This window comes from Salvelinus namaycush, chromosome 9 (assembly GCF_016432855.1).
Source record: "Salvelinus namaycush isolate Seneca chromosome 9, SaNama_1.0, whole genome shotgun sequence".
NCBI classification, from domain to species: domain Eukaryota; kingdom Metazoa; phylum Chordata; class Actinopteri; order Salmoniformes; family Salmonidae; genus Salvelinus; species Salvelinus namaycush.
Genome location: NC_052315.1, coordinates 26,931,373 through 26,943,720, shown reverse-complemented (window position 1 = coordinate 26,943,720; position 12,348 = coordinate 26,931,373). Strand labels below are relative to the sequence as shown.

At 43.2% G+C, this 12,348-nt stretch overlaps 1 pseudogene; it reads left to right on the top strand.

The window, feature by feature from the left end:
* Window positions 1-12,348, top strand: part of LOC120053215 — a 39,167-nt pseudogene that overhangs the window by 1,092 nt on the left and 25,727 nt on the right.

Sequence of the window (12,348 nt, the reverse complement as noted above, 5' to 3'; positions counted from 1 at the left end):
ATGGTAACTATTATACCAATGGGAGATGAGGGAAAACTTCAGATTTCCATCCACTCATCTGAAGAATTCCCTCTCTCTGCACACCTCTGGTCCCAGTCCGTATGCACAGGACGCAATCAGGGCTCTGAGACTGTGGTGCTTCCTCTTCTGTAGCTCTTCAGAGGTTACCCCTGTCCGTCCTGGGATGGGAAACATTAGTCACCACCACTGGTTCAGCTCCTCAGGGGGGAGAGAGCATGTGCAGACACTGTCATTCTCTCTCTGGCTGTCGCTTAGTGATACCATGATGACAGTGAGAGTGTAGAACCCCTGGTGAGAATGTGTGATGTGTCGTGGTTTGGTCACACTCACAGGGACAAGGAAGTGAAGGATCATCTGGAAATATTACTTGACCCTGACACTTGAAAAGGCTGCAGGGCCACAGACATGATTTAAAAACAGAAGTGGAGGCTCTGAAATGTTATGAAGCATAGGACTGTGTAGGACAGCAACAGATTTGTGTAAATCTTACTCACCACAACTTTCTACAGGTATTTAGTCACACCAAATGGACAAGCAGAGACAGAGTTCAGAGTTCCTGTGTCTATGTGGCCACTAACGACTATACTATTTTGCCAATCTTTCAGTCCGAATGTGTCTCTGTATGTCTGCATGGTGTCCGTAGTGACAGATAGATTCCTGCGTATGTACTGTTGACCATTCAGGTGGTGATTGAAACGGACAGAGAGACCTACTCTCTCAGTCTGACGTCTGTTGAGGACATCAAGGCTATGGTCAGTAATGTGACAGCTTCTATGAAGAAGATCATCCCTGATTCATCTCCAGGGTGAGTGTGATGGTAATGTAGTTGAACATTCCCTCCCTCAAGCCTTGTGAGGGTTGTTTGTGATGTACTTATAGCAGAAACCCCTGAGGTCGACCCATTAACCAACTGATTAGGGATCCTTAGTGATCCTCTTCTATCCAAGGAATGGTGGTTTTCTAACTCACTTCTGAATCATATTCCAATCCAATACCAATAATGAAATAGATACCTCATGTAAATATCTGTAATATCTGAGGGTTTAAAATGTTTGACATCTACATGTGTATGTGTTTCTATCTCCTGCTCTCAGGAAGATCCTGAAAAAGATCCCTCCAGATCTGCAGGAGCGGATGTGGAACCTGGCAACCCGGGTGGAGGAGCAGCTGACTGGAACACTGGGACCATGTTGTCAGTAGAATCAATCACACCACTGCACCAGTGTCACGTCATTTGTGTGTATCATACTATGTGGACATGGATTTGTACAGTATCTGATCTCTCTGTCATTCCTTGGTTCTCTACACTATAGGAGGCTTCTCAGAGACAAATGCTGCTCTATGTGACTTCAATGAGTTCCCCTGCAGGGAGGTCCAATGGGTCCGTAGGCTACCATCCACCTATGATGACACCACATTAAATGTTTCTGATAAATACATTTGTTCTATAAATATCAACTGATGTCATCATACATCAATAATATTAGTAAATATATTTATTATGTATATTCTTTCAGGATGTTGACATTTACTATGCCCAGAATTGTTTGGAATCTCTCCTTCAACCAATGGTTCACCAAGATCTCCAACAAAGACCTCAAACTGGTAAACCTTTCAGCCACATCCTGATTTGTTTTTCCAAGTCCTGTTAGAGAGCACACTATCTCATGTTATTACACAGCTTGATGCTTCTCTCCCTGAGTTATCTTGCTCTGAGTCTTGCACTCTCTGGTCCTGTCATGGATGTCACATTCATACGTTTTGGCAGTGTGAGCTGAGGATGGGATCTTGTGGATGACCAAACTGTCCGACCTGGTCAACGCTGCAGGGTCTAGCAGGCCTTATCAACAGTCCTCACATGTGCACACAGAGCACTGTGCCCTGGAGGCAGGGTGCCATACTGACTTCATAATCTAGCTGCTGTTGTTTTACTGGTACTGCAGTGCTTTTAGACAATCACCTGGCTATGATGGAGGTCAGGGAAATTACCTTCACGATGAGAGAGAATTTGTGTGTAACGGATGTAATGATATTCTTTTGGGTCGTTCCACCAATTCGGTGCCTTTTGATTTCACCAAATTTGTACATTCTATCATAAAGAGCACATGTTCAATATCATAAAAAACACGTTTTCCCATCTCAAGAAGTTAAATAATAAAATGACTATCGTAAGTGTCAAGTAAAGTAACGGTTGACCGTAACAGGGTTGACCGTAACATGGTTGACGATATGAAAGGGTTGACAATGTGACAGGGGTAATGGAAGCTTGTTGTTTGTAACAGGGAGTGGCAATTGAACGCAAGCTTAACAGGATTGATGTGTTATTCTCGACCAGCTCAGTTTTCCACCACAAAACACCAGAAAATTGCCAAAAAGAGCAGAACCAGCTCACCTGCTCTATGATTCGACTGTTATATGTACAATGTTTCTTTTCAAAAAAATATTTAAAAAGCAATAGGTTCACCATATTAAAACAAGAGTTCAGTTCATGTAAAAGGGTTGATCTGAAAATGAGGGACAGATTGTACCCCCGCACATTCACTCGGTACCGGTGCCCCCTGTATATAGTCTCGTTATTGTTATGTACTGTAATTCGACTGTGTTACTTTTTATATTTACTTTATTTTATTTGGTAAATATTTTCTCAACTCTAATTCTTGAACGGCACTGTTGGTTAAGGGCTTGTAAGTAAGCATGTGCAGCGCATGTGATTTGATTAATCACTAATCAATGTTTTGGGTTGTCAAAGCAACAAAATAACTAGGGCTTTACAATGATGGTGAAAACTTGGATACACTTTGCGATGAAGTGAGTTGAAATCTTCTTAGAAGTGACACAGGGTTGACTGAGGGACATGTCAAAATGCAGAATTTTGGCACTTTAGCAAGCCTTTATTTATATCAAAAATCTGAACAGGCTTTTGAAATTGGTGCACAATTTCTACTTAAAATATCAAAGGAACGCAAAAGGCACTCATTTTGTGGAACGACCTTTCTATAGGCTAACGGAATTTCCTAGAAATTAATAAATAGACATATGACCGTAGAAAATTCTGACACCGAAGATTCTCATGGAGATTAGATGGAGATTCTCATGCAGATTAGATGGAGATTCTCATGGAGATTAGATGGAGATTCTCATGGAGATTCTCATGGAGATTAGATGGAGATTCTCATGGAGATTAGATGGAGATTCTCATGGAGATTCTCATGGAGATTAGATGGAGATTCTCATGGAGATTAGATGAAGATTCTCATGGAGATTAGATGGAGATTCTCATGGAGATTAGATGGAGATTCTCATGCAGATTAGATGGAGATTCTCATGCAGATTAGATGGAGATTCTCATGGAGATTCTCATGGAGATTAGATGGAGATTCTCATGGAGATTAGATGAAGATTCTCATGGAGATTAGATGGAGATTAGATGGAGATTCTCATGGAGATTAGATGGAGATTCTCATGGAGATTAGATTAAGATTCTCATGGAGATTAGATGGAGATTCTCATGCAGATTAGATGGAGATTCTCATGGAGATTAGATGAAGATTCTCATGGAGATTCTCATGGAGATTAGATGGAGATTCTCATGGAGATTAGATGAAGATTCTCATGGAGATTAGATGGAGATTAGATTAAGATTCTCATGGAGATTAGATTAAGATTCTCATGGAGATTAGATTAAGATTCTCATGGAGATTAGATGAAGATTCTCATGGAGATTAGATGGAGATTCTCATGGAGATTAGATGGAGATTCTCATGGAGATTAGATGGAGATTCTCATGGAGATTAGATGGAGATTAGATGGAGATTCTCATGGAGATTAGATGGAGATTCTCATGGAGATTAGATTAAGATTCTCATGGAGATTAGATGAAGATTCTCATGGAGATTAGATGGAGATTCTCATGGAGATTAGATGAAGATTCTCATGGAGATTCGATGGAAATTCTCATGGAAATTAGATGGAGATTCTCATGGAGATTAGATTTGCTGCCAGTTTATGAAGATGGGATGGCTAATGATTCAAAACATAGTAGAGGAATGATTCTTCCCCCTCTGTATCTCTCCCCAGAGCTCCGAAGTCCAGGAGCAGGTTCTCTTCATGATCAACAGATCCTCAACCCTGGAGGAGGTGTGTCTGGAAGGAGGTGGGCTCAATCTGTGAGTAGCCTACTCCACGTGATCCTCCTCACCTTTCTAAAACATCCCTCCCTCCCTAAATCATTCTACCTGGTGTCTGAGGCACTGAGGAAATGGGAAATCTTTGGATGACATTTGATTTATGTGATTGGTTCACTTTATTTTTCATTTTAGTTCAACATTAATAACTAATTTCTGTTCCTCTGTCTCTCTGTCTCTCTCCTAGCCCTTCCTCTTGTTGGAATTTTGCATTGAAGACGGCCTGTGGCCTGCGAGATCACACCTGCTCCGCCATCCACACCATCAACCTTTCAGCCAATTTTATAGAGAACAAAGGTGAGCCTTTTCCTATCATAAATAACTTTTGGGGTTTGTTAATGTCCATTGCTGAGGTTCCCAATTCCAACTTGCCTGGACTGGCTCGTGACTACTCATCTGCTCATGTGTGTTACCTGTGTTGCCTGTCGTTGGATGTAAAAGCTCTCAGTCAGGAACTGGAGAACCCAATGGTCTCACCCAGCTGTCTGTCTCCAGGATTGTTGTCTCTCCCAAACTCTTCTGTCTGCTTCACCCTTTTTGTTCATTTTCCATAAAGAAACTATGTCTTTGTGTTGATACTTATCTTGTGATAGTTTTCACGTAGAGTATTGCATTTCTCTTTCTCATTCCTCTTTCTTGCCCCCTCCATCTCTCCAGGGTTGGCTAATCTGACTCAGGGGTTCTCTCAGAACAAGGACTTCGCCAGCTCTCTGTGTCACCTGGATTTGTCAGGGAATACAGGCAGTCTGGCTACAGAGGAGGCTGTGGTGAGGGTGGGGGCAACACAGGCAGTCTGGCTACAGAAGAGGCTGTGGTGAGGGTGGGGGCAACACTTGTTTTCAGTTCACGGTTTAGAATTCTTTGCTCCATACACTATCACACTTGAATAAAGGTCTATACTGTAGGTGCTGTTAGTTACAGCTAAATGCATTTTGTGTATAATGTACAGGGTGGATACTATGGAACATTAACTGACTTGGTTATATTCAGTAATGGGTTGTCTATGAAATATTATTTGCTGTAAAGTTAAAGGGAGTTTGTTTTGCCAATGCAGTCCCACGTGTCAGGATATGCATGCAATTTGATACTGATATGACTTAATGATGCAGGAGGCTTCTCAATCAGAGTAATATAATTACTCCATAGTACAGTATTGAATTGAGTTGTTCAGTAGATGGTTTTGGCTCTAGAGGGCCATAGCACTAAATAGCTTCATATCTCTTCCTGTCAGAACCTGTTTAAGTTCCTCTCAGGGACAAATTCTGTGTCTAACCTGGACTTGAGTGTTTAAGTTCCTCTCAGGGACAAATGCTGTGTCTAACCTGGACTTGAGTGTTTAAGTTCCTCTCAGGGACAAATTCTGTGTCTAACCTGGACTTGAGTGTTTAAGTTCCTCTCAGGGACAAATGCTGTGTCTAACCTGGACTTGAGTGTTTAAGTTCCTCTCAGGGACAAATGCTGTGTCTAACCTGGACTTGAGTGTTTAAGTTCCTCTCAGGGACAAATGCTGTGTCTAACCTGGACTTGAGTGGAAATGACTGCCCTCTGGATGCTGTAAGTGACCTTTAACGTTTTACTTCTGGTCATGACAATAAACATAATCAGTCTCTGTAATCTTTGTTCATTTGAAAATGAATAGCCTGATATGCATGTTTGTGCCAATGTGAAATAAAGCACTTTACATCCCCAACTTCTTCTCCCCCTAGCTGTTTGTATATCTGTCAGCAGTCTTCTGCTCCAACCTGGCTCACCTCAACCTGTCCAGGGACCCCTTCTCACACAGGTGAGAACCCTGCTTTCCATTATATATCTTGACCGGTGTTGTCAGACCCATCCGCTAACCTCACTCTGTCCCCATGAAGTTGAGGGAGGTGACAAGGACTGTAATGGAGTTGTTCAATAAGAGCTCTGAGCTGTGGGACTGGCAGGAACCAGACTACACCCAGAGTGGCTCTAAGGTGAAGACTGATGGAATGCCATACCAGAAAATGTCTACGTGATACATGTCAAACAGAATGTGAAGCCTACTTATAGCACTGGATGATAGTGTATAATACTGTATGTGTTTGCATTTTGATTTACACATGTATACTGCTGTTTGATACACATATTTTCTCTCTTTTATGCAGATTGTTGTTGCAGGGTCTGGCCAGAAGTAAGTACTCATCTGTGTGGGCTGGAGCTAGACCTGAGCGGCTGTGAGGTAGACACGCACGTACACGCATGCACATACACACACACACACACACACACACACACACACACACACACACACACACACACACACACACACACACACACACACACACACACACACAGGGTGCCATCTTTCGGATGGGACGTTAAACAGGTGTCCTGACTCTCTGTGGTCACTAAAGATCCCATAGAATTTATCATAAGAGTAGGGGTGTTAACCCCGGTGTCCTGGCTAAATTCCCAATCTGGCCCTCATACCATCATGGCCACTTAATCATCCCCAGCTTCCTATTGGCTCATTCATCCCCCCGCCTCTCCCCTGTAACTATTCCCCAGGTTGTTGCTGTAAATGAGAATGTGTTCTCAGTCAACTTACCTGGTAAAATAAGTGTAAAATCAAAAATTCTAATTAATAGACATACACACACATCTCACTTTTTTTTTAATCAGTGAGTTGAGCCAGGTTTTGGCTGGTTGATAATCATATGTATGATAATGTATGCACTCACTACTTACTGTAAGTCGCTCTGGATAAGAGCGTCTGCTAAATGGCTCAAATGTAATGTGAAGTATGTGTCCAGCTGAGGTCTGCTGGAGCCCAGGTGATTCAGGAGCACATCTTTGAAGCCAAGGCCATCAGCATTCTGGACCTCTCTGACAATGGTACGATACCAAACCCACCCCTTATATCTATCTATCTATCTATCTATCTATCTATCTATCTATCTATCTATCTATCTATCTATCTATCTATCTATCTATCTATCTATCTATCTATCTATCTATCTATCTATCTATCTATCTATCGAGAGAGAGAGAGAGAGAGAGAGAGAGAGAGAGAGAGAGAGAGAGAGAGAGAGAGAGAGAGAGAGAGAGAGAGAGAGAGAGAGAGAGAGAGAGAGAGAGAGGTGTGGGTTAGATGGAGACAGCACAGACAGGGGTGGTGTCTGTGGGCTAGGTGGTGCCAACCAGCAGGTGATAAATCACGCACCATTCAGATCACTTAACAGAGAGGGAGACACCATTATTATAACTTACCATTATTTTTGGATCTACCAATAGAAAATGAAAAATATGTTTTCTCTTCTCCTACTATGACCTCTCTAACCCTTGTTCTGGAAATACAGCAGAGCCAATAAAATGCTTGACTGCTGACAGGACCTCAAATCAGGCCATGTTATTTCTGGAGCAGGTAGACAAGTGCAGGCAGGGTTCCCAGCTTCCCACAGACAATCCTCCATGCAGCACTGAGCAGCAAGGCCAGACACGTCAGTGTCAGTCGGAATAGATACAGCACTGCTGGGACACTGATACTCCAGCATCCAGCACCTGCCTGTCTGCCAACCCACTTCCTCGTCCCTCACTTCTGGGGATCGTACAATTGACGTCACACTGACTGGAACCAAGACGATGGCTCCCTACTTTCTTCTACACCAGCCAGTGGCTCATATATAGAGACCATTCGTTTTCATGGGTAATGCAACTGTTAAAAAGCTCCAGGGAATCCTAATTTGTGTATTTATGACAAAATAGGCTCAACATGAATTGAGCTGACTTGAAAAGATAGCTTTCTCAAATCATATAGAAAGACAGAAAGTCCACTCTTCCACAGAGAGAGTAACTAATTTACATCTATCTATCCTCAGGTTTTGAGAGTGACATGGTAACCATGGTGCTGTCCATCAGTCGCAGGCACTCCATCCGCGATCCGGCTTTGGGACTCAACTTTGTCAAGTCCAGGTGAATAGATTGTTTTGTCACGCCCACTGTGTTTTCTATCCATCTATCTACTGTATATCCATCAACTGTCCCCTTCTCTCTCTGCCCGCTCTCTCTCCACAGAGCTCTAATAACAAACGTCCTACAGCGTATCGTCCAGCTCATGCAGGAGGAGGAATGTGTGAGTGTTCGATCTTGTCCTTTGAGTGACAAACTCACTTATTTACATTCTTTCATATGTCATATCTCAAACACTTAACTTTCCTGTGTACCATGTATAATTATAATCATTTGGGGGGGTGCTTATATTTGTCCTGTTCCACACGTGTGTAATGGAAATGTTGTTGTTGTTGTTGCATATCCCAACTCCTCCTGAGACACCCTCAGGGAGTGGGATTACGGCCAGGGTCGCCATTGTACAGCGCCCCTGGAGCAATTAGGGTTAAGTGTCTTGATCAAGGGCACGGCGACAGATACATTATTTTACCTTGTCGGCTCCGGTATTCGAACCAGCAACCTTTCTGTTACTGACCAAACATCAAGGCTACCTGCCGCACCATCTACCTGTTATAAACCTGTTCTAACAACCTGTCGTAAACAACCATTGACTTAAACATCAGCTTAACTCTGCAAAGGCCTCACTTACATCACATTCATCTCCTAGCCTCTGACAACAACAGTATATCCCAGTCTCCTTTACCCTCTCCTCAGTAAATATCCCTGCTCCTCTTATATTTTGACCCTGGCTCTACCACTGCCCCGGCCTCTTCTCCAGTGGTGTCCCATTCCCTGTAATAGTTGGAGGCTGTGTGGAGGCACAGTCCTCAGGGACGTCCCCCTGAGTGAAAGCAAGACTTTTAATTACCCAGAATCCTTCTCCAGCGAGACGCGGCCTGCCTCAGTAATTACATACTGAGCAGCTTAAACTCTTACAGTATACAAGGCTCATTAAAACAGGCAGCCATTTTCTCTCAGAGTATCAAAGAGCCCTCTTATATCTGAGATGGAGATGTCAGGGTGAAGTTCATGTAAACCAACTGAAGTTCTTTCAGGCCTAGGCTCTGGGCTCTTATTGGATGGATCTCTGGCTCAGTTCAAATCAAATCTTATTAGTCACATGCGCCGAATACAGTGAAATGCTTACTTACGAGCTCCTAACCCACAATGCAGATAAGAATAAGAGATAAAAGTAACAAGTAATTAAAGAGCAGCAGTGAAATAACAACAGCGAGACTATATGCAGGGGGGTACCGATACAGAGTCAATGTGCGGGGGCACCGGTTAGTTGAGGTAGTATGTACAGTACATGTAGGTATAGTTATTAAAGTGACTATGCATAGATGACAACAGAGAGAACCAGTGGTGTAAAGAGGGGGGGTGGGTGGGGGGGGGGGGGGGGGGGGCACTGCAAATAGCCTGGGCATGTCACGGCCGTTGTAAGGAGGAGACCAAGGTGCAGCGTGGTATACGTACATTCTTCTTTATTTAAGAATGAACACTGAACAAACGAACAAAATAACAAAACGAAGTGTGAAGCTAATATTAGTAGTGCATACAGGCAACTAAACATATAACAAGAACCCACAAACAAAGGGAAAATGGCTACCTAAATATGATCCCCAATCAGAGACAACGATAAACAGCTGCCTCTGATTGGGAACCATATCAGGCCACCATAGACATACAAATCACCTAGACCAACAAAACCCTAGACATACAAAAAACCCTAGACAATACAAAAACTAACGTACCCACCCTAGTCACACCCTGGCCTAACCAAAATATAAAGAAAACAGAGATATCTCCGGTCAGGGCGTGACAGGGCAGCCATTTGACTAGATGTTCAGGAGTCTTATGGTTTGGGGGTAGAAGCTGTTTAGAAGCCTCTTGGACCTAGACTTGGCACTCCGGTATCGCTTGCCGTGCGGTAGGAAAGAGAACAGTCTATGTCTAGGGTAGCTGGAGTCTTTGACAATTTTAGGGCCTTTTTTTGACACTGTCTGGTATAGAGGTCCTGGATAGCAGGAAGCTTGGCCCCAGTGATTTACTGGGCCGTACGGTCGGAGGCCGAGCAGTTGCCATACCAGGCAGTGATGCAACCAGTCAGGATGCTCTCGATGGTCCAGCTGTAGAATATTTTGAGGATCTGAGGCATGGGTCCTTTCAGATGGCGTGGGTCCTTTCAGTCTCCTGAGGGGGAATAGGTTTTGTCGTACCCTCTTCACAACTGTCTTGGTGTGCTTGGACCATGATAGTTTGTTGGTGATGTGGACACCAAGGAACTTGAAGCTCTCAACCTGCTCCACTGCAGCCCCGTCGATGAGATCGGTGGTGTGCGTCTGCATATGTGCGTGCCCACAGCCCCTGGAGTCTCTGTCAGTGTGTGATTCCAAGCTGAAGACAAGTACCACCATCCTCATCAACAGCCTGAGCTGCAATGCCACCAGCGGCCACAATGACATCAGCGGCAACTGTATCAAAGACACTGGAGCCAAATTTCTGGCCAAGGCCTTACTCATCAACACTAAGCTTAGGTAACCGAGTCATAACACAACCAAACCTACACCTAACAAACCTATCTCATCATATTTGTATTTAATTTTTTATTTAATCTTTATTTAACTAGGCAAGTCAGTTAAGAACAAATTCTTAGTTATAATGATGGCCTAGGAACTGTGGGTTAACTGCCTTGTTCAGGGGCAGAACGACAGATTTTGACCTTGTTAGCTCAGGGATTCAATCTCGCAACCTTTCGGTTACTGGCCCAACGCTCTAACCACTATCATAGCCATAACACTACGCAACTCACAAACTAAGCAACAATAACCTGACCTGCCATAGCCCTATCCATGTCTCTACAGGACCCTGGTCTGGGACAGAAACAATGTGACAGCCAATGGGTTTCTGGATGTGGCAAATGTTCTAGAGAAGTGAATCATGGACAGGGAAGGTCTCAGTCCATCAAACAGAACAATATCTCCTAAAACATAATATTACCCTTCCTTTCCTGGCTTTCATGTTTGTTTAGTCATGAACTTCACTGTCGTAGCAGTCCTGAGGAGACAGAAGTTTAGATTGGGCTGTCCATGAGATGCCTGACTAAAAACTAACATTCAAAACTCCATCTCTCACCCTGGTAATAAACATCTTTGGCTGTTGTGTGTCCAGATCCAGAACTGTCTTCTCAGGAACAACCAGACACAGTCAGGAGGCCCAGATACTAAACCTGCAACAGGGCCTGAAAACTGTATGCTCTCTGAACATGTGGGTCAGGCTCAGTCATAGGAGGCAACAGAAATACAGTTGAGGTCGGAAGTTTACATACACTAAGGTTGGAATCATTAAAACTCGTTTTTCAACCACTCCACAAATTTCTTGTTAACAAACTATAGTTTTGACAAGTCGGTTAGGACATCTACTTTGTGCATGACACAAGTCGTTTTTCCAACAATTGTTTACAGACAGATAATTTCACTTATAATTCACTGTATCACAATTCCAGTGGGTCAGAAGTTTACATACACTAAGTTGACTGTGCCTTTAAACAGCTTGGAAAATTCCAGGAAATAATATCATGGCTTTAGAAGCTTCTGATAGGCTAATTGACATCATTTGAGTCAATTGAAGGTGCACCTGTGGATGTATTTCAAGGCCTACCTTCAAACTCAGTGCCTCTTTGCTTGACATCATGGGAAAATCAAAAGAAATCAGTCAAGACCTCAGAAAAAATTGTAGACCTCCACAAGTCTGGTTCATCCTTGGAAGCAATTTCCAAGAAGGTACCACATTCATCTGTACAAACAATAGTATGCAAGTAGAAACACCATGGGACCACACAGCTGCTCAGGAAGGAGATGCGTTCTGTCTCCTAGAGATGAACGCACTTTGGTGCGAAAAGCGCAAATCAATCCCAGAACAACAGCAAAGGACCTTGTGAAGATGCTGGAGGAAACAGGTACAAAGTATCTATATCCACAGTAAAACAAGTCCTATATCGACATAACCTGAAAGGCCACTCAGCAAGGAAGAAGCCACTGCTCCAAACCCGCCATATAAAAGCCAGACTACGGTTTGCAACTGCACATGGGGACAAAGATCGTACTTTTTGGAGAAATGTCTTCTGGTCTGATATAACAAAAATAGAACTGTTTGGGCATAATGACAATTGTTAAATTTGGAGGAAAAATGGGGAGGCTTGCAAGCCAAAGAATACCATCCCAACTGTGAA